The sequence below is a fragment of the Schistocerca gregaria genome, chromosome 8 (genome assembly GCF_023897955.1).
Source record: "Schistocerca gregaria isolate iqSchGreg1 chromosome 8, iqSchGreg1.2, whole genome shotgun sequence".
In the NCBI taxonomy this organism is placed as follows: domain Eukaryota; kingdom Metazoa; phylum Arthropoda; class Insecta; order Orthoptera; family Acrididae; genus Schistocerca; species Schistocerca gregaria.
The window spans coordinates 213,807,730-213,831,987 of NC_064927.1; the positions used below are offsets into that span (position 1 = coordinate 213,807,730).

Genomic DNA, 24,258 nt, shown 5'->3' on the forward strand with positions numbered 1-24,258 from the left:
TCACGATGCACGTCAAGCAACCAAGATAAATGTCACTTAGATTTGCATTTGTGTAACTTGTTTATCCAGTTTTCTATGAGATTTTAATTAATTAGTTAAATAATTATTTTATACTTTAAATTATGTAAAATGTGTTCCATCTGTGAAATGGGGTTCTGATATGCGATGTTCTCTTTTTTTGGTTCTGGTCAAGTCCACATTATGTCATCTTAATCGTCTGTTAAGTGTCTCAGCACTCGCAACAGTTATATGGGGTGTATCTAATTCATTACTTAGGGTAATTAATAGTAATTTTATTCAGTTCATTCCAGTCCTCTCATTTCTTGAGTGACTACAAGGTCTTGCATTTTCTATCCTTGTTCTAGAAGTGTGAATGCTTGTTATCTGCAAAGATTTATTGGTGGGTCTTTTCCTATATACCGTTGCAGTAAACCCGGCTTCTCGTGGCTGTTACGATTTTTATCATGACCTGTTTCTTCTTCAGCCAATCGCTTCAATCGCTTCAGTTTAGCACATTCTGGAGGACAATCTTACCCTTTCTTTGCCTGTGTCCGCTTAATGAAGGGTTTAGTACCTCAAGGTAGTTTTAGGCTAGTGCTGGTCCATTAGGATGCTTGATCTTATGATAGTTTTATATAGCTCTACAGAATAACTTATTGTGGTCAAGTTTATTAAGTTGGTTTTACACAGCCAATGTGATCTTAAAGTGATGGTTTTATGAATAATTTGTAACACCTTTTATATGCTGAATTGTTTAGGGTCAAACATAGTTGTGTTAGAAGCCTGTTTATATATATTTATGGTACATTTGAATTTATTGTGCTATTTCCATGATTTAATGTATACGCCTCTTTTAATGGGTGCTAGATATATCCTGACTTATTTAGTGTTTAAGTAAGCACACTGAAATATCACTCTGAGATTAAAGTAACTGGGCCGACTTCCTGTAACACGTGAATTTGCTTAGTTCTCTGTGTTCTAGAATTTATATCGTCAAGAAGTGTTTCAGTGCTATAATGTATACTTGTCAGATCTGAACCAAGTTATTCTCCAGTTTAACTGTATCTTCCACAATTTTCGTCGAATTTAAAATTTATGAACCTGCAAGCCTTAATCTGTTTGTGTAAATTGTTGTCAGTACAGCTGTTACCTGCCTAATCAATTGCAATTCGTAATTGCTAGTTTTTCAACTGGATGAGTTGCAATAAATGCAGACTTAAAGTGAAGCTTGTGGGTCATTCATATTCCTTGGTTCCTCATCCTCGGTTTATCTCTATTTTAAAATCAGTACCTGACAAATCACCATCTATATTGCCCCAAATAAAATAATTATTTTGATTTTTACATCGTATTCAAATATCTATTTCACATTTTGTCACCTCTAACAAATTGAAACTTCAGTGTTTCTTTATCACACGTTTTCCAAGTACTGTTTCGTAACTACTTCATAACCTTTTTCTGACTCATTTACATCAACTAATCTACCTTTGAATTAAATATATATACCTTAGTTCCTTTTAAAAATGTTACATAATTCCTTATGAAATTGTTTAAGTTAACTCTGTGCTTTTTATCCATTTTTGCTTCTAATAATTCTTTGTGTTTGCTGAATTTATCTGGCCCTTAGACATTTCCAAAAATGTACAGGTATTAGATTAAAAAATCATTAAATCCATAACTATCTGAACACAGATTTAACACAGACAAACAAAAACAATTGATGACAAATTACTTCATCAGAGTTTTTTATTCTCTTGGTATTGTAGTATAGATTAATTTTCCTGAATAGTTAACAAGTAGTTTCGTTACATTTCCTGCAAACTAATCAAAAACAAATTACAAATTTTTTGATCTATAATAATTCAGTGAGTACAAGGACAGTCAAATGTATCTAAATCTACTATTCCGTGTTCCAAATTTTTAGTTCATTAGCTAATTCATTAGTCACCAAATCACCAGGAATATATTTACTTTTTAATTCATTAACATGTTTATTATTGCATTTGCAGTTGCTGCAGAACCACCAGCAAGTGAACCAATTGTAACTAAATAAGGTAATTCACCTAATAGTGATGGGAAAAATCCACCTTTATATTTTGTGAATCCTAAAATTTCTTCCTTTTTTGTTAGATATGTAATAATTTTTTTGTAACTGGAATCACTAATGTAATAAGTAAATTTCCATCGATTTTTAAACTCTCTTTCATTTTTGTGCATCAGTTTTAAAAAATTGATCAATACTATGTAACTGTTCATTATTTAATTTAAATTTATTTCATTTTGCTTTACTTTTACCACTTCGTAGCAAAGTATAATCAATAGTAGAGTTATTTATTGATATAGATAAAAAAATTGATGAGGCTTAAATGTTTTACAATCCCCAACCATTTTCATAAACATCTACACTGATTCCTAATTTTCATTTGCCAACCATTATTCTTCTAAGTGCAATTGTAGCTACTTTTTGTTCTTATAAAGCATCGCTTGAATGCCTTCCCTCTTTTGCAGATAATTAAAGTTTTTTATCTGCTTTGTGTCTTTTGCTAAATCGTTATTCTCTCTAAAGGCAATATCATGATTTTTACCAGCTTCATCTAATAGCTTAAATCCTTAATCACCTCTAGCTGATCTTTCATCTAATTTGTTCTCTAGGCCACAAAATCTGTAGCCAGGATGGTACATTTCAAATGGAAGTTTGTTAACTCATGTATTTTCTAATGCTTTAACGTATTCTTCATTTTTCTAAAATGTGTGAGGAAGATTACTCAAAGGTGTAACTAAATATTGAATTTCTATAGGACTATCGGTAGTAAAATCATCGAAATTAATAGTTAATGTTTGTGTTATTCCAACTTCATCTTTATGATAATTTTTGATTTCTAGTTAATTCTGCTGCATGAATTACTGTTAATTTATCAAGTAAATTTCTAATGTCTTTCATGAAAACATATTTGAGAGATTTTTCCATATAGTTCATTACTAGGCCTTTACCCTTTTCTCAGGTGAACTTATTTCTGAATAGTCTGCAGAATCTATTATTCGATTCTTATGTTTGGGAAATAATGATCAACAATATTTTATCAAATATTTATATTCACTAGCTCTACTTGAATTTATTTTATTTGGTTTATTCTTGGAATAGAACCAACCTGAATGGTACAGTGTATCTGTATAATAAGCTAAATCAAATTTTCATCTATATCATCCACAGTAACCTATTTCTTTGTTAAATATTCATTAACCCAACTCTTCCTTCACCTAGCTTTCCTTCATTGAATTCAACTGGCGAAATACCAAGATATTTAGATATACCTTTGGGTCTTAATCCAAATATCACTAATATTTATTTTTTGACATCACTTTCCATTTTTTAACAACGCTACCTTGTTTCTATTTTTAGTCTGTTCTTCACACTAATCCAATATATCGAATATTTCTGATTCACTTTATATATGATTACATTGAGGACTTTTAAGAGATTTAATTTCTGGTATACCTCCAAAATCTTATGTGTAATGATGACACGGAATTATTCGTTTTTCAACTTCTCTCTTTTCTTCAACAGCTTTTAACACACTCGCACCTAATCCTTCGATTTCTTGTTTTAATTTCTCAATAGCATCGATAACTGGTTGTTCTTCTTTCTTTTACTTTTTTTATTCTCTTCTTTGCTATATTTTACAAAGCTTAAATTGTTCTTTCAATTGTGCAGTTTTCTTTTTATTTCATATATTTTTTAACATCTTCTGGGGTGTATTTTCCAAATATTTATTACATATGAAAAAAACATTAGTTAACCATTTTTACCACCACATTTTTATGTTTAAATTACTTCTTTAATATTTTGTTTGCAATTTCGTTTTTACGAAATTCTGTTTTTTTATTTCTGAATATACTATCATTTGGTTTTCTAGACTTGTGTTTCATAAAAACGCCAAATTGAACATCCCAAAATTTACTATAGATTCAACAAACTGGTAATAAATATAATTTAAATTTATCTTGTGTTGCCTGAAAATATTTTAAAAATTAAGGTTTCTCTAATTAGTTGTTTTCAAATTTTTTCAAATGTTTGAGCTAAATAAAAACAATCTATTTCTGTATGTCTTCCTGTAGTAAAATATTCTTTAACTATATCTTGATTTTCAAGAATGACATCATGAAATACTACTACTGAACTATCTAGAGATTGGTCTAATAGGATAATTTCATCATTATTTTCAATGAAAGTATCAGTTTTTTCCTTATGCTTATCTTCTGTTATTCCATCTTTTTATAAATTCTAAGTATTTTGGATGATCTAAACTGTTGAAAAATATACAAATGATTAATTTTATTCCAGTAGGTAGAATTTAATTTTCAAACGTTAATATATTTTTCCATATTCACTTGCTCCTATTATTTCACGTCAAATAGAAATTAGTAAAAGTTTAACCTCTTTATTTTTTTATTTCTTTCCTGGAATTCTAAGTTTTTGTTCCAAATCTGACATTTATTTAAATACACTTTTATTAGTGTCAATGGCTCATGTATTTTAGGTGTGGTTATCATCTGTCCTTAAAAAAAGACTAATTATATACAAGAGAATCTTATAAAAATGTTACATTACTTGTTTCTTACACAACTCTTTTAACTGCAATATTATATTTAAAAATAATAAATTATATTCCAATGGAGAAACGATAGAATTTCCTGTAGGTCAGTATAGTTCAACAATTTAGAAAAAGTTACTCATTCGAAAAATCCAAATATTCACACTAAAACTCACGAAATTTTAAACAGAATTACTTTTGAAAGTGACGTTAAGTTGTATATAAATGTAAAAGAAGATAATATCGCTAAGATTTAATAATCAAATTATTAGAACTAGAAAAATGATGGTTGGTAAAGATGTTCCTAAAATTATTTCATTTGAATTAGTACGTATAAATTTTAATCTAGCTGATGGAATGTTTGTTAAACATACTGATCAGTTACATAGAGAAACTAATATTATTGCTACATGTCAACCAAATACTGAATTTGGAAGACCGATAATTCATGAAACTCAATATCCTGTAGATATTCCTATTATTGATACTATTCAAGGTTTATAAATTACTGTAATTGACGAATATGACAATCTGATAGAGTTTAACGGTATTTGCCTATCAATTGTTTTAAAAATGTCTTAATAAATGTTTTCTGTAGTAAACCATGAACAAAATAGAGAGATTTCAGCTCCACAAATTCTTGTGAATAAGAAAAGTAAAAGTAATTAGATGCACCCAACCAAAATACAGAGATTAAAATAAATATTAGTAATGGATGCCTTCATCTGAATCATGCACTATTATACATGACCTGTAGAATTGTTATAGCTAATCATAATGGATCAGAATCACGCTATCTAACATATGGTGGGAAATTCAATAAAAAGATTGATCAATAATTATGGGGCAAAACTGTTTCATTTTGTGACCTTAAAGAACGGAAATAATGTTTTATCAAGATGTCATATTTAACTTCATATCTTACTGATAAAATAAGCTTTGAAGCTAGACCAGTGTGACAATATTCCGCAAAACCCGAAAATTCCAATACCTTTTTATGAATTACAAACTGTAGAATTAGCAGGATTGTGTGGTAAGAAAAATTTAGTATCAGAAATTACTATAACTCTCAGAATTCGATATGCCATAATTCGTTTTTTTTTTCATTTCAGACAAATCACAAAAATAATCAGTTACTTGAGTTTCATTATTAGACCATGTTAATCCACGGGAACGAAATTTTCTCTCAGGAGATGTGGAATATTAATCCTCTAAGTAGTTTTCTCAAAGCATACAATGCGTTTCTCGTTTTTAAACAAGTTACATTACACATTTAAGATACTGACATAACTCCTCACAATTTCATTTCAAATTATCTGATCTACGTGGATAACATATCTCACACAAAGAATATTATAACTTCACAGAAAACGCCCATGAACTGTTGTGCAAATTTTAATTAAAATATTCCTGCAGATACCTTAGCATATGTAACAATGTACGGTAAGATAAATTTAACTTACACAGCACAGCACAGAATACTTACTAAAATTTTTTAATTATATAAATGAACAAAAACATGAAAAAAGTTATAGAAGTCCAAACTTCACGCTTTCAGAAAGCAATAAAAAGGAAATAAAACTGAAAAAAATTAGAATGTCAATTCGAATATGTTAGCATTTTGAATTCGTTTAATATTCGCCTGATATCGGTGTTTGACGGCACAAGCAACTATACAAAACAGCATAGGTCTTGCCTGTGTAAGCCTTCTCAGGCAGCTGACAGCTCTGATGATTTAAAACTTGTATTTACCCAGCAGCATGTGTGCTCAAGGTAAAATAATACTGACCCAGCACAGCTCTTTCGTCAGTGTTGCCATCAGAGAAAATGAGATAAATTCACACACACTCATTGTACTCTGCTTCATCTTGTGTACACATCCTCTCATGCCATTCACTAAGCAGTTCATAACTTCGCTCAGAGGTGGCGCTAAGGCAGTCGCCCTCTAAAACAGTATGCAAATACGCTTCGATTTTAATATATAATATTCTTTTTAAATCTTATTATGAGTGTTGTAAGGAAATTTTATGTGTTATTTAAATTTCAAATCTTTGAATGAAATATGAAAATTTGGAAAAATAATTTACATAAGAAATTAACATATCAAAATAGCATTTGCAGAATGTACTTTGTCACTCGAATATTACCTGTAGATACAAACTGCTACCAAAATATTTGCTCCCAAAATGCCCCAGGCAGGGAGTGGGCTGGCCACCCAAGAAATATAGATCATTGATCATCAAGTCATGCTGTTCGAGCTCTGCCCTATCATTTAAAGGCAACTGGACCAGATGCAAACTAGGACTGCTACCTGAACTTTGAAAAAACCCAGTAGTTGGAAAGAAATATAGAGAAAACGTAGGTCAAAAGACCTCCAGGTTTCCTGAATCTGCCACCAAAAGTTTTTGGCTTCTTGAGAATGAAATTTTTATTTAATTTAGTTTTAACTACCCAGTTCAATTATAAAATGCACTGAACTGGAGTGCTAGTAAAATTGAAATATGAGTTATTTTTTTGAGATTGAATTACTTATTTGTGTGCACCTTTTGTAAAAAGATATTAAATTTATTTTCATATTTCTCATGAAAAAATAATTAGTTTATAATAGATGAACGTAATAAGCAAATATATTCATTTTTATTAATTTTTCTAAGGAATTTGTGTCATGTTCTTTCATCAAATGGTACAATGAATACATTTCTACTTACACTAAATCGAAGCAATTTGAACTTTAAAATTGTAATTCCTTCCAGCAAATCCAAATGCTGTATACTTTTACGATTCTTTTGTCGGAGCAATTTGCCAGTATGAATGCTTCAATCTATACCTGATAGGCACTGTTCTCCATTAAATTTCTGGAAATGAACTTGCAGATTTTATGTGGTGGTATTGCCAGCAGTAAAACTTTACTGACTGCTCTTGCGTCCAGAGCAAATGAAATTCGTTCCCCCTTTTTCGATGATCTTGCATCCACAAATAATGGGATTCTTTCCCGCTTTTTCGATCCTAATACAGTATTGACACTTTTAATTTTGTAAGATTTGCCAAACTATCATCTCTTTAAGTTTTATGCTGACATCTGATTGTTTGGCACAAGATATAGATTATGTGGGAAGACAAAAAGGTTGAAGGAATTTAATATTAAGACTACATTTGCAATTTTAATTATTTTATGTTGTTTCTCAAAAAGCTCATAGACACACAGTGCATCCTTCAGCTCTGTCTTGCATGCATGTGAATTGTCTAATCTGTTTCCATTGTTTTCTGTTGTTTCAAATACATTCATTTCAGCCTATGTCATCACTCATATTTCTCGTGGTGGCCTCTTCTCCTTGCCTGATACTTATATTTTTGTTTCATCACATAGCCCTCCATGTGTGGTGATGGATCTTAGCAAATCGAACACAATAAAATCTCCTTCACATACATCAATAACTTGATGGCAGTGAACTCGATCCATTTCCCTAATTCTAAATGAGCTTGTAGTTTAATTTATTTGATCTCTGTTCACAAGCCGTTCACTGACTGCTAACATAACTATTTCCTTATTTTTATTCGATATCGGCAGATACAGATTGATTGTATTCTTGATTACTATTTTTTTTATTTCATGTTTAACTCTCCTTCAGCCAGTTTCTTCTTCTTCTTCTTCTTCTTCCATTATGGCCTCTGTAGGACCACACATAGATCCTTCATGGACTGCATTTCCTTTTCTTCTCGCATAACCTCTTCATTCTTCTTCTCTCCTCCTCTTCTTCCGAGATCTTCAGTGCCCTTTTCTCCTACCAACTGCACTAGTGACACTAATATTTTCCTGTATTCTTCTCTGTCGTTTATCTCCAGCATGTTGGTCAGTGTGTGTTTGTTCCTCTAATTTTCCTTTCCTTCTACCTTGATCCCCAATTCCAACCAGTCCTTCCAAAGTTCAACAACCCGCTTGGTTCCTGTCTTTCCCCTTGTCCGTCCGCAGCTTGTGGTCGTGCGGTAGTGTTCTCGCTTCCCATGCCCCGGTTCCCGGGTTCTATTCCCGGCGGGGTCAGGGATTTTCTCTGCCTCCTGATGACTGGGTGTTGTGTGATGTCATTAAGTTTAAGAAGTTCTAAGTTCTAGGGGACTGATGACCATAGATGTAAAGTCCTATAGTGCTCAGAGCTATTTGAAACATTTTTCCCCTTGTCCTCCCTGTTGTTTCCCACTTTGTCTTCGTCATTCTGTCCATACTCATTCTAGCTACAAGTCCGGTACACCTTGCCCTTTTTAGTCTGCTTTCCCCAGATGTTGTTCTCATGTTCAGGTACGATTCTTCCCTAGGTATTCGCATCCACCTCTCACCATCTTTTTTGGGAACTAGTATTTTTCTCTCTTCTTTCTCTAGTTGTTCTGCTGCATTTCTTCCTAGTGTCATTGTCTCAGGAGCATATAATAATGCATTCCTCACCATTGCCTTGTACTGGCTTATCTTTGCCTCTATGGATATATACTTTTTATTGTATATCTCTCTCTCGTCATACAGAAGGCTGACCTCATCTTGTTTATCCTCTCTGTTTCCCTCCTTGTTCCTGTTCCTTCCTGTTATAAATTTTCACATGTATTTAAATTTGTCCACCATTTGCACAATGCCTTCCGGTGTTTCCCAGCCTTTAGTGGTATTTAATGTCTTTGTCTTGTTATAGGCGATCCTCAGCCCCACCTTTCTGGCTACATTACTTAAGTTGTCGAGTTGTGTCTTTGCGTCTTCTCCCACCCCACTTACTAGTGCTATGTCGTCTGCAAAGGCTAGGCAGTCCACTTGAGCCCTGTTGTCCTTTTTGTCCCCCAAATGGGTCTTTGGTATTCCCATTTCTTCGTTTATTGCTCTCCATTGCCTGGTCACTTCGTCCTGTGCTATAGTGAACAACAATGGTGACAATCCAATTTAGCGCCAGTCTTGATCTCAAATTCTTCTGACACTGCTCCTCTGAGTCTCAAATTTGCTTTTGTGTCTGTCAGAATTTCTTTTATGAGTTCCTGTGTAGTTCTATCAAGTCATCTGTTCTTCAGGATCATAACAAGAATCTGTCTGTAGAGGGAATCATATGCCTTTTTGAAGTCCACGAAGGTTATTACTCTCTTTTCGTTTTTTAATTCTCTAAATTCTATCAGTTGCTTCATGATAAATATATGTTCTATACAACGTCTTCCCTTCCTGAATCCCTTTTGGTAGTTGCCAACTGTACTTTATACCTTTTTTTCTACTTTCTTGAGCTATAATTTTGACAGCACCTTCTATCCTTTCTCTAACAGTGATATTCCTCTCCAGTTGTTTGTATCTCTCTTGTCCCCTTCTTATGTATTGGTATTACAATTGCATTCTTCCTTCCTTCTGACAATTTCTTTGTTCTCCAGATCTGGTGGATTATGTTAGTCATGTTGGCTATTGCTTTGTTGCCTCTCCACATTATAATCTTAGCTGCTATACCACCTTCTCCAGTTGCCTTATTATTTTTTATATCGATTATGGAATGTGTGACTTCATCCCTGGTTGGAGGGCGTGGCCCTCTCTCTTCTGTGTCAGTCCCCAGTTCCAGCTCGTCTTCAGGTGGTTCACAGTTCAGCAGGTCGTGAAAGTACTCTGAAAAAATCCGACAGTTCTCTTTCGCACTAACAGCCATCTCCCCTTTCTTATCTCTTATAAACATTTCTCTATCCTTGTATCCTATCAGACTCTTTTTGAATTTCCCGAAAAAGTAACTGCTATTGTTTCTCCTGAAGCTGGTCTCAGTCTCGTCCAGTTCTTGCTTCATCTTCTATCTTCTCTTCCATCTTGTTGCTCAGTCCGCATCCTTTCTTGCTCCTGAGAAAACCTCCTATACTTCCAGGTTCTTCTTGCTGCTCCCGTCTCTCCAGGCTTTCCTGTGAGTCTCTACCGCTTCCTCACATTCCATGTTCCACCACCAGTGCTTCCGTTTCTTTTCTTCCTTTCCCCATAGTTCAACCTGTTTCGCCATATTTCGCTTCATGTAGTCCCATTCACTGAATGATTCAATTCTTTCCTCATATCTGGATCGATTATGTCTTAATTTGTCTCGGTCTACCTTCATGTTTTCTGTTCTTCTATTCGTCTGTGGCAGTCTGTCCCTGTTTAGAATCCAAAGGCACTTAACTTCTGTAAGATAGTGATCCGATTCTAATCTTGTGTTCTTGCTGACCTTTTTGTTCATGTTCTCTTTAGCGTTTGTCCAGCTGATCGGTATGTGGTCGATGTGGAATTCCCCAAGGCGGGTGCATGTGTTTGCCTAAGTTGTTTTTCTTACACGGTTTGGCCCTGAAGTGGGTGTTGTCATCAGTCTCATTCTGTCTTCTCGATACAATTCAATTAGTAATTCTCCATTTTTATTTGTCCACTGGTGTGCAGGGTACTCGCCCATTATTCCTTTTGTTGCTTCTCTCTTCCAAGCTGTGCATTATAAACTCCTACGAATATCTTTAGACGTGTATATGGTATATGGAGGAACTACATGATACACTGAAGTGTATCATTTAGTGCCTCCCAGACACTGACTGACTTTCTCGTCTTTCCTGTTCTTGTCATTTGTAGCTGCATGTCCATTTATTATTGTGTACTTTTTGTCCCCTGCTCAAAATGTCAGTGTTGATATCCTTTCTGACCTGTTATTCATTTCAGTTATGCCATCCTCGTATCTCCCATCTACTATTAACTCCAAACCAAAGCATCTACGTGCATGTATTTCTTTTCCCACTCTAACACCTGATTTCCCTTTCAGAAATATGAAGCCTTCTGACTCCACTGTATCTTCGTCAGTGTATCTTGTTTCTTGCATCGCTAATATTCGTATGCTTGCCTCTTTCATCTCATCTATTACCTGTTTAAGTCTACCAGTCTTAATCATTGTCTGTACATTTATGGTTCCAATTCTGAAAGCCTTTTTAGTTTCAGTCTTCTTTGAGGGTCTTGGGAGATCCGACTCTTCGCATATGCACTTTTTGGCAGGTCCCACAGAATCCGAATGCCTGCTTGCGTCGACCTTAGTCAGTTCCTTATTGTTGTAGTGTATTACCTTTACGTCTTTTGTAATGTTCTTTCTCATGTCTTTAACCAACAGTTCCAGTCTATGACTAAATATCTTTAACACTCCCATTCATGATCTCTTCAGCCTACTATGTGCTGGTTCAAAACTACATTAGGCTGTTTGTGCACGTCATACATGTTATTGTTCGAACGGGATTGTTGCCTGTCCATCCAATTAGGGTCTTTATGCTGCTATGGTTGGTAGAGGAAACCGTCGCACAGATTTGTTCGCTATGCTCTGTCTGTTCGCCTTCTTAAAGATAAATACACTTCTGGAAATTGAAATAAGAACACCGTGAATTCATTGTCCCAGGAAGGGAAAACTTTATTGACACATTCCTGGGGTCAGATACATCACATGCTCACACTGACAGATCCAGAGGCACATAGACACAGGCAACAGAGCATGCACAATGTCGACACTAGTGCAGTGTATATCCACCTTTCGCGGCAATGCAGGCTGCTATTCTCCCATGGAGACGATCGTAGAGATGCTGAATGTAGTCCTGTGGAACGCCTTGCCATGCCATTTCCACCTGGCACCTCAGCTGGACCAGCGTTCGTGCTGGACTTGCAGACCGCGTGAGACGATGCTTCGTCCAGTCCCAAACATGCTCAATGGGGGACAGATCCGGAGATCTTGCTGGCCAGGGCAGTTGACTTACACCTTCTAGAGCACGTTGGGTGGCACGGGATACATGCGGACGTGCATTGTCCTGTTGGAACAGCAAGGTCCCTTGCCGGTCTAGGAATGGTAGAACGATGAGTTCGATGACGGTTTGGATGTACCATGCACTATTCAGTGTCCCCTCGATGATCACCAGAGGTGTACGGCCAGTGTAGGAGATCGCTCCCCACACCATGATGCCGGGTGTTGGCCCTGTGTGCCTCGGTCGTATGCAGTCCTGATTGTGGCGCTCACCTGCACGGCGCCAAACACGCATACGACCATCATTGGCACCAAGGCAGAAGCGACTCTCATCGCTGAAGACGACACGTCTCCATTTGTCCCTCCATTCACGCCTGTCGCGACACCACTGGAGGCGGGCTGCACGATGTTGGGGCGTGAGCGGAAGACGGACTAACGGTGTGCGGGACCGTAGCCCAGCTTCATGGAGACGGTTGCGAATGGTCCTCGCCGATACGCCAGGAGCAACAGTGTCCCTAATTTGCTGGGAAGTGGCGGTGCGGTCCCCTACGGCACTGCGTAGGATCCTACGGTCTTGGCGTGCATCCGTGCGTCGCTGCGGTCCGGTCCCAGGTCGACGGGCACGTGCACTTTCCGCCGACCACTGGCGACAACATCGATGTACTGTGGAGACCTCACGCCCCACGTGTTGAGCAATTCGGCGGTACGTCCACCCGGCCTCCCGCATGCCCACTATACGCCCTCGCTCCAAGTCCGTCAACTGCACATACGGTTCACGTCCATGCTGTCGCGGCATGCTACCAGTGTTAAAGACTGCGATGGAGCTCCGTATGCCACGGCAAACTGGCTGACACTGACGGCGGCGGTTTACAAATGCTGCACAGCTAGCGTCTTTCGACGGCCAACACCGCGGTTCCTGGTGTGTCCGCTGTGCCGTGCGTGTGATCAATGCTTGTACAGCCCTCTCGCAGTGTCCGGAGAAAGTATGGTGGGTCTGACACACCGGTGTCAATGTGTTCTTTTTTCCATTTCCAGGAGTGTATATACCAGCTGGAAAACATTACTATTAGAGCACAAAAAGCGGATATATCTCCCCTAAAAAGACTGACAGAAAAGTGTGGAAACAGCTGTTTCAGTCGTCATTCCGCCTTTCACAGTAAAAATTTTGGCGTGTGATCAAAACAGATGTCTTTTAAGACAGAATAATCAAAATCCAGTTGCCCAGTGTCTCATTGTAGTCAGGCAGTAGTAGCCGACCGAGGCAGACGCAGCAACAGGGAAGTAACCTCTTTTGTGACATTTACGAGTTCCTAACCAGGATCTCCTCCCACCCCCCCAATGAACCATGGTCCTTGGTGGGGATTTGCGTGCCTCAACGATACAGATAGCTATACCGTAGGTGCAACCACAACGGAGGGGTATCTTTTAAGAAGCCAGACAAACGTGTGGTTCCTGAAGAGGGGCAGCAGCCTTTTCAGTAGTTGCAGGGGCAACAGTCTGGATGATTGACTGATTTGGCCTTGTAACACTAACCAAAACGGTCTTGCTGTGCTGGTACTGCGAACGGCTGAAAGCAAGGGGAAGCTACAGCCGTAATTTTTCCCGAGGGCATGCAACTTTACTGTATGATTAAATGATGACGACGTCCTCTTGGGTAAAATATTCTGGAGGTAAAATAGTCCCCCATTCGGATCTCTGGACGGGGACTACTCAAGAGGACGTTGTTATCCGGAGAAAGAAAACTGGCGTTCTACGGATCGGAGCGTGGAATGACAGATCCCTTAATCAGGCAGATAGGTTAGAAAATTTAAAAAGAGAAATTGATAGGTTAAAGTTAGATATAGTGGGAATTAGTGAAGTTCGGTGGCAGGAGTAACAAGACTTTTGGTCAGATGAATACAGGGTTATAAACACAAAATTAAATAGTGGTCATGCAGGAGTAGGTTTAATAATGAATAAAAAAAATAGAAGGGCGGGTAAGCTACTACAAAGAGCATAGTGAACGCATTGCTATGGGGAAGATAAAAACAAAGCCCATGCCTACTACAATAGTACAAATTTTGCCAACTAGCTCTGCAGATGATGAAGAAATTTATGAAATGTATGATGAGATAAAATAAATTATTCCGGTAGTGAAGGGAGATGAAAATTTAATGGTCATGGGTGACTACAATTCGACAGTAGGAAAAGGAAGAGAAGGAAACGTAGTAGGTGAATATGGATTGGGGCCAAGGAATGAAAGAGGAAGCCGCCTAGTAGAATTTTGTACAGAGCATAACTTAATCATAGCTAACACTTGGTTCAAGAATCATGAAAGAACGTTGTATACATGAAAAAACTCTGGAGATACTAAAAGGTTTCAGATAGATTATATAATGGTAAGACAGAAATTTAGAAACCAGATTTTAAATTTTAAGACATTTCCAGGGCCAGATGTGGACTCTGACAACAATCTATTGCTTATGAACTGTAGATTACAACTGAAGAAACTGCAAAAAGGTGGGAATTTAAGGAGATGAGACCTGGATAAGCTGAAAGAACCAGAGGTTGTACAGAGTTTCAGGGAGACCATAAGGGAACAATTGACAGGAATGGGGAAAAGCAATACAGTAGAAGAAGAATTAGTAGCTTTGAGGAATGAAATAGTGAAGGCAGCAGAGGATCAAGTAGGTAAAAAGACGAGGGCTAGTAGAAATCCTTGGTTAACAGAAGAGATACTGAATTTAAATGATGAAATGAGAAAATTCAAAAATGCAGCAAGTGAAGCAGGCAAAAAGGAATACAAACGTCTCAAAAATGATATCGACAGGAAGTGCAAAATGGCTAAGCAGGCATGGCTACAGGACAAATGTAAGGATGTAGAGTCTTGTCTCATGAAGGGTAAGATAGATACTGACTACAGGAAAATTAAAGAAAACTTTGGAGACAAGAGAACCACTTGCAAGAATATCAAGAGCTCAGATGGAGTACTAAGCAAAGAAGGGAAAGCGGAAAGGTGGAAGGAGTATATAGAGGGTCTATACAGGGGCGATGTTCTTGAGGGCAATTTTTTGGAACTGGAAGAGGAGGTAGATGAAGATGAAATTGGAGATATGATACTGCGTGGAAAGTTTGACAGAGCACTGAAAGACCTAAGTCAAAACAAGGCCCCCGGAGTAGACAACATTCCATTAGAACTACTGACAGCCTTGGGAGAGCCAGTCCTGACAAAACTCTACTATCGTGTGAGCAAGATGTATGAGACAGGCCAAATTCCCTCAGACTTCAAGAAGAATATAATAATTTCAATCCCAAAGAAAGAAGGTGTTAACAGATATGAAAATTACCAGAGGCACAATACTAACGCGAATTCTTTACAGACGAATGGAAAAACAGGTAGAAGCCGACCTCGGGGAAGATCAGTTTGGATTCTGTAGAAATGTTGGAACACGTGATGCAATACTGACCCTACGACTTATCTTAGAAGAAAGATTAAGGAAAGGCAAACCTATGTTTCTAGCATTTGTAGACTTAGGGAAAACTTTTGACAATGTTGACTGGAATACTCTCTTTCAAATTCTGAAGGTGGCAGGGGTAAAATACAGGGAGCGAAAGGCTATTTACAATTTGTACAGAAATCAGATGGCAGAATAAGAGTCGAGTGACAGGAAAGGCAAGCAGTGGTTTGGAAGGGAGTGAGACAGGGTTGTAGCCTCTCCCCGATGCTATTCAATCTGTATATTGAGCAAGCAGTAAAGGATAAGTAAAGATAAGTTTGGAGTAGGTAATAAAATCCATGGAGAAGAAATATAAACTTTGAGGTTCGCTGATGACATTGCAATTCTGTCAGAGACATCAAAGGACCTGGAAGAGCAGCTGATCGGAATGGACCGTGTCTTGAAAGAAGGGTATAAGATGAACATCAACAAAAACAAAACGAGGATAATGGAATGTAGTCGAATTAAGTCGGGTGATGGTGAGGGAATTTGATTAGGAAATGAGACACTTAAAGTAGTAAAGGGGTTTTGCTATTTGGGGAGGGAAATAACTGATGATGGTTGAAGTAGGGCGGATATAAAATGTAGACTGGCAATGGCAAGGAAAGTGTTTCTGAGGAAGAGAAATTTGTTAACATCGAGTATTGATTTAAGTGTCAGGAACTAGTTTCTGAAAGTATTTGTATGGAGTGTAGCCATCTATGGAAGTGAAACATGGACGATAAATAGCTTGGACAAGATGAGAATAGAAGCTTTCGAAATGTGGTGCTACAGAAGGATGCTGAACATTAGATGGGTATATCCCATAACTAATGAGGAGGTATTGAATAGAATTGGGGAGAAGAGGAGTTTGTGGCACAACTTGACTAGAAGACGGATCGGTTTGTAGGACATATTCTGAGGCATCAAGGGATCACCAATTTAGTACTGGAGGGCAGCGTGGAGGGTTAAAATCGTAGAGGGAGACCAAGAGATGAATACACTAAGCAGATTCAGGAGGATGTATGCTGCAGTAGGTACTGGGAGATGAAGAGGCTTGCACAGGATAGAGTAGCATGGAGAGCTGCATCAAACCTGTCTCAGGACTGAAGACAACAACAACTACAACCAGGATCAAATTTCTCTGTATCATCTGTGTGCTTTAATAGTTTAGTTTCTTGAGTTTCTGCGTATAAATTCAATATCTAATAGCCAGAGTTGCCGCATTTTCATTTGCGTCGGAAAGTAAACCGATTTTCGACATATAACAAGTTCCTAATCAGGGGAAAATTATTTAGTTTCACTTGAGTGCTTCGGTAGTTAGGTTTTTGAATATCTGAATATTACTAGACACGGTTCATGCGTTTATGTCAGGTCTACAGTAGAGTTGAGAAGCACGTGCCGATAGTCAGTTTGTCTGCATAGTTTAGTTTTCCACAGCGCCCATAAGCCCCAACACACCACACCACTAGTTTTCCACAGTCTTTAGTATGGACAGGGACTGCGATTTTTGTCTGCGGATGCGAGCTCAGTCGGTGACACTTCGCTCTCAGTTTCAGGCTGTGATGGCTTCGGTTACACAGCTTGAGGCTGCAGTGGATGGGCACCACTGTTGTTGGACTGGCGTGAGGATTCAACGGCTTTCCGTCACGTCCGAGTCCTCTGATCGGTCCTCGCCGGTAGCCAACCCAATTACTGCTCTCACCAAGGCTGATCCCTCACCTGTGGTAGAGTGGGAAGTCGCCCAGGGGCGCAGCAGGCGGTGAAAGACTTCCCAGCCGCACGTAAGGCCTTTGCGGTTTCTCTGACAAACAGGTTCCAGCTGTCTGTAGCTGATAATGTCGTTGAGCCAGATGCTGTCGCCTGTCCTGTTTCAGAGGAAACCACTCAGCCTGCAATATCCGGGAAATCGCAAGGGTGGGATTACTGGCAGTTGGGAGCTCCAATGTTAGGTGCGTTTTGGGGCCCCTTAAGAACTTGGCTGACGGGAAGGGAAAGAAAACCAACGTGTGCATACCGGGTGGAGACATTCCAGATGTGAAAAGGGTCCTCCAGGATGCCATGAAGAGCACAGGGTTTAGACAGCTGCAGGTGGTTGCCCACGTCGGTACCAATGATGTGTATCACTCTGGATCAGAAGAGCTTCTCTGTGGTTCCGAACGGACCGAAGTGGTAAAGGCTGCCAGTCTTGGTTACAAGATGAAAGCAGAGCTGACCATTTGCAGCGTAGTCGACAGGACAGATTGCGGACCTCTGGAACAGAGCCGAGTGGAGAGTCTGAATCAGAGGCTCACGGTTGTGCGATCTAGAGGCTGCAGATTTCTCGACTTGCGCCAAACGGTGGTTTGGTTTCAGGTTCCGCTGAATAGGTCAGGTGTTCACTATACGCAGTAGGCGGCTACTCGTGTACCAGGGGCTGTGTGGCGTGGAATGGGCGGCTTTTTAGGTTAGAGGGTCTCGGGAAAATCTCTGGAAAACACTAGAATGGCTTCAGTCACAAAGGGTGCAGAGTGAACACAGGAAGAACGTAGATACAGCTGTGTAGGGAAAGTATCAGAGCTCCAAGCGCTAATAGAAAGCACTGATGCTCAAATCGTTATAGGCACTGAAAGCTGGCTAAAGCCGGATATAACCTCAGCCGAAATTTGTGCGACGAACCTAACGGTGTTCCGATAGGATAGGCTAAATACGGTTGGCGGTGTCGTGCTTGTTGATGTGAGAAGTAGTTTAACATGTCACGAAATTGAAGTAGATACTTCCTGTGAGTTAGTATGGGAAGAGATCATTGTTGGCAACTGGAATAAAATAATTGGATACTTTTACCAACCTCCCAATTCAGATGGTACAGTTGCTGAAAAGTATAAAGAAAACTAGAGTTTGATTTCAAACACGAACCCGACTCATACGATAACACTTGGTAGCGACTTTAATGTACCCTCGATATGTTGGAGAAAATACATGTGTAATTCCGGAGATACGCATTAAATATCATCCGAAATTGTGCTTAACGCATCCTCTGAAAATTATTTCGAGCAGTTACTTCATGAGCTCACGCGAATAGTAAACGGTTGTGAAAACACACTTGTTCTCTTAGCAGCAAATAACCCTGAGTAAATAAAAAGTATCAAAACCGATACAGGTATTAGTAAACGCAGGGTTGTCGTAGAAATACTGAATTTTGTGATCTCCAAATCCTCGACAAATAAGCGAAAAATATACCTATTCAAAAAAGCATATAAAAATTCACTTGACGCCTTGCTGAGAGACAATCGCTACTCATTTCAAATTAATAATGAAAGTGTAGAACAGATGTGGCTTACATTCAAAGAAATAGTATAGGTAGCAATTGAGAGATTTATATTAAATAAATTAACAAACGACGGAGCAGATCCTCCTTGGTACACAAAACGGGCCAGAACACTGTAGCAGAAACAACGAAGGAAACATGCCAAATTTCAACAGACGCAAAGTCACCAAGATTGGCGATCTTTTAGAGAAGCTCGAAATTTAGCACGGACTGCAATCCGAGATGCTTATAATAGTTTTCACAACGAAACTTTGTCTCGAAACCTAGCCGAAAATCCAAAGAGATTCTGGTCGTATGTAAAGTATGTTAGCGGCAATAAATAATCAGTGCCTTCTTTGAGCGATAGCAATGGAGATACTATCGAAGACAGTGCTGCCAAGACAGAGTTACGGAACACAGCCTTCCGAAATGCCTTCACAAAAGAAGACGAATTAAATATTCCAGAATTCGGATCGAGAACCGCTGCCAACATGAGTAACATAGAAGTAAATATACTCCGAGTAGTGAAGCATCATAAATCACTTAATAAATGCAAGTCTTCCGGTCTAGACTGTATACCAATTCGGTTCCTTTCGGAGTATGCTGATGCATTAGCTCCATACTTAACAATCATATACAACCGTTCGATCGACGAAAGATCCGTACCAATAGACTAGAAAGTTGCACACGTCCCACCAATATTCAAGAAAGCTAGAAGGAGTAATCTACTACATTACAGGCCCATATTGTTAACGTCGATATGCAGCAATATTTTAGAACATATATCTAGTTTGAACGTTACGAATTAGCTCGAAGAAAATGGCCTATTGTCACACAGTCAACGTGAGTTTAGAAAACATCGTTCCTTTGAAACTCAACTAGCTCTTTATTCACATAAAGTGTTGAGTGCTATTGACAAGGGATTTCAGATATATTCCGTATTTCTGGATTTTCGGGAGGCTTTTGACACTGTACGGCTCGTAGTGAATTTACGTGCTTATGGAATAACGTCTCTGTTATGTGCCTCGATTTGTGATTCCCTCTCAGGGAGGTCACAGTTCGTAGTAATTGACGGAAAGTCATCGAGTAAAACAGAAATGATTTCTTGCGTTGCCCAAGGTAGTGTTATACGCTCTTTATCTATACAAACGATTTGGGAGACAATCTGAGCAGCCATCTTCGGTTGTTTGTAGATGACACTGTATCTACTAATAAAGTCAATAGATCATATCCAATTTCAAAACGATTTAGAAGAAATATCTGAATGGTGTGAAATTTGGCAGTTGACCCTAAATAACTAAAAGTGGGTGTTCATCCACATGAGTGCTAAAAGGAACTCATTAAACTTCGGTTACACGATAAACCAGTCTAATCTAAAAGTGGTAAATTCACCTAATCACGTAGGTATTACAATTTCGAACAACTGAATGAAATTGGAAGGAACACATAGAAAAAGTTGTGGGGAAGGCTAACCAAACAATGCATTTTATTGAAAGGACACTTAGAAAATGTAACAGACCTACTAAATAGACTGTCTATACTACGCTTGTCCGTCCTCTATTAGAACACTGCTGGGGTTGTGTGGGATCCGTACCAGGTAGGACTGACCGAGTACATGGAAAAATTTCAAAGAAAGGCAGCACGTTTTGTATCATCGCGAAATATGGGAGAGAGTGTCAAAGAATCATACAGGATTTGGGCTGGAAATCATTAAAAGAAAGGCGTTTTCCATTGCGACGCAATCTTCTCACGAAATTCCAATAACCAACCTCCTCCTCCGAATGCGAAAATATTTTCTTGACGCCATCCTACATGGGGAGGAACGATCACCACGATAAAATAGGGGAAATCAGAGCTCTTACGGAAATATGTAGGTGTTCATTCTTTACGCTGTACATGTGATTGGAATAATAGAGATTTGTGAAGGTAGTTCGATGAACGCTCTGCCAGGCATTTAAATGTGATTTGCAGAGGATCCATGTAGAGGTAGAAGTAGTTCAAGCTACATACTCTGCATCTCCCTCTCACTGACACTGTCTCCCTCTTCTCTCATTGATTTACAGTATATCCCACTACCCCTGTGTCCTCTTTCACTTAGGCTGCCTCCTTTTGTCTTTCTTTCCCACTGCCATTGTCTCCACCATACCTGGGAGCTCAAGCATTGTGATGCATCTAACTTGGTTTTACCTCTATACCCACACTGCAATACTTAGAATCAGTATCGATTATATCTGCTTCATGTAACTTCTGTGTTTTCCTATGTGTAAAGCAGTATCTGTGTTTCTATATTCTTTTGTTCAACACATGCAGAATAATTGTTTTTATTTTGCGTAAAATTATTTAACAAGTATTAATTTGTGAATGTAAGTTACAAAACTATGTTGTTTTATAGGGGTGATACATACGTCAAAGTACTGTGTGTAGAACTGATTCATGCATAGGGAACATAGAATAAACTAAATGTAAAATGTGGACAGAAGCTGGTCTGCAAGACAAAACTTTAGGCAGGAATGTAAAAGGTTTGGCCCAAAGTACCATAGAAAGTCTTGGAAGTCCATATAGTGAGTAACCTGCATTCAGATAATCAACATCTTGCTAAATGAGGCAAGCATAGCAGCAAGATTGAATTAATTATGCCGTGATGTGTACGTGTATTTGTTTTCGGATTATGACATTTATTGGTTTGTCCATAATCATAAAATTCTGGCACCAAGAAGACAACCTAGAGAGCAGTTTGACTTCAATAGCCGTGACCATATATGACAACTTCATAATAATGCCACAGAAGATGGCTACTGTTATCACTTAGTCCCCAAGTAAAGTTTTGAGTTGTATTTATTTGAATGGTCCAGTAAGTTGGTTAATATGCGATAATAAGTGATATAATTTCTACTTTGTGTTAAGAACATTGACTTACTCCTTAGTCATTTACATGGACAGGTATCCTCTTCTTACTGATGTAGTAATTCCCTGAATCAAAGTAATTGAACTCTAGAGTCATTACTGTTTTAAAAGTATGTATTAACTTTTGTGGTGTAATAAAATTCTCAAGTGTTTAGTTATTCTATTGTTAAAATGCTACATGTGATCTGTTAAGTGAATAGCTGAAGTACTCAAATAGAACGAGCGCAAAGGAAAAGGCCTAATTAGAGTACTTAATTTTGTTTTTTGTTTAGATCTTTGCTCAACACTAAAAGTAACAGAACAGAGATGTGATTATTAGGAGCAGTAACAGGCCATCTCATTTTAGAAGCCAACACAATTTTCATTTACTGTGCAGGTTTGTAACTGTTCTTTATAAGTATCAGGTTACCTTCCATTCAGAAGGCTGTTGCACACAGCGACTGTTATATGGGCTTTTAAATAATAGATTTCAGCTATCAGTCGTCTTTCTAATTTTTTTTATTTTATTGGCAGATTTAGATTTCAGCTAGAAACTAGCAATTCTCAATGCACTGTCATTTGTGATCAATGCATGTAATGCCTGTTGGTCGGGCTTCATTCGTAGTTCATTGACTACTCAATTGAATACTCAATGAACTGTGGACGAAGTCCGACCAACAGGCATTACATGCATTGATCAAAATTGATAGTGCATTGAGAATGGCTAGTTTCTAGCTGAAATCTAGATCTGCCAATAAAATAAAATAAATTTAAAAAGACGACTGACATCTGAAATCTATTGTTTACAAGTTTTTATAAATATATTTGTGTATGTAAGTGTATCCTTAATCCAATTCATTTGAAGTGGTAGTTCTGAACCCAGTCAGCAGATAAATCAGTTATGAGTCCTCTATCAAATGTTGAGTCAATAGTTTAGTTATTCTTATAGTGACAGTTTTTATGAAGTCAGTACTCATTCTGGAGCATTTGTGTTCTTGTGAATACGACAAATTCAGGACGCCATGTTCGACATATGCTTTACATAATGCAAACAATGTGTCCTCCAAATATAAACATTTAGTAATCATATCAGTTAGCACTACAGTTAATTATTCTATATTACTGTATTTCAATTGTATAGCCGTAAAGCTGCTTCATGTGAAATTTAGCTATGCACCTCCTTTATTATGTGGTACTATGTGATGAACATTATCTTTCTTGCCTTGAAACAGGGTACATTAGTGAGAGGTAGTTTGTTGTCAAGACATTTTAAGCTTTTATCTGTGCTGCTCATGATTAGCAGTACTTGCTGGATTGTGCTATTGTTTCATGTCCAATTGACAAAGTAGATGTTACTCCCAAGTAAAGTCTCATACAACAGCTATGTTTCCTGAGTAACAGTATCCTACTTTGCATAACGTTCCCCAAATAGGTTACAGCCGCTTCTCATTTAGAAAAGTACAGGTATACTGTGCGACTTACACAGAATTGTTTCGATCCCACTAATACAACTAATGATCTCTGTCAACAGGTATTCCTTCTGTTAACGAAAGTTTGTCCAATTAACTACCATTATCTCAAAATCTCGATCAAATTACTAGGGGTTTACACATAATAACATATAGTGTTAAAACGAGTTTAAAATTTCGGTCCAAAATACACCCTCTCCTGTACCTACGAGTCTCACTGCTTTTATCTCCAACCATATCTCTTTCTCCTTTAATGCCACCGTCTCTCAGTGACCATCAATATTTCTGCTGTCTTTGGTTCCAACTGCTATTGCCTTAACCCATCTGTCGTCTTTCATTGCCATTTTCTCACTCACCATCTCTGTCAGTCAGTCTCGCCGTAATTCTTCCTCAGTACAAAAAAGTGCGTATATATCCCCATTCCAAAAGTTTTGGTGAATACGTCGGAATGAGGATTGAGGCAGCTGGTTTAAAATTTTCTGTCAGTCCTTTACAGAGAAACATAATCGCCCTTTCCGTGCTCTGACAGAAGCAGTTTTCAGCTTGTCCCCATGTTTTCCCTGCGCTAGCAGGCTGTGCTGCTTATATAAAACTAATTCTTTTGGTCAGTCAAGGTTTGACAGTTTATTTATATACAGAGACACATTTGTTACTTTGACATTTACAAAGAATAAAGAAGTATGCATAGCATAAGATTAACACCAAATGGTTTCCTTTGCATTTTTGCAGAATATTTTGCTTACCGATCATAATCCACCGGAAACGTCCGAATTGATTTGTGGCGTAAAACAATAAAAAATCTCAGATATATTTACCTGAATTTGCAGCATTCCAAGTTTACGTAATTTTTGGCTG

At 38.0% G+C, this 24,258-nt stretch overlaps 1 protein-coding gene across 4 annotated transcripts in view; it reads left to right on the forward strand.

The window, feature by feature from the left end:
- Window positions 1-24,258, forward strand: part of LOC126284894 (fatty acyl-CoA reductase 1-like) — a 152,580-nt gene that overhangs the window by 17,747 nt on the left and 110,575 nt on the right. The window contains exon 2 of one of the 4 annotated variants that reach the window (XM_049984153.1): window positions 2,010-2,054. The exons of the other annotated variants lie outside the window; for them this stretch is intronic. The gene's annotated coding sequence lies outside the window, so the exon portion shown is untranslated. The remainder of the gene's footprint in view (window positions 1-2,009; window positions 2,055-24,258) is intronic. 4 annotated transcript variants of the gene reach the window in all.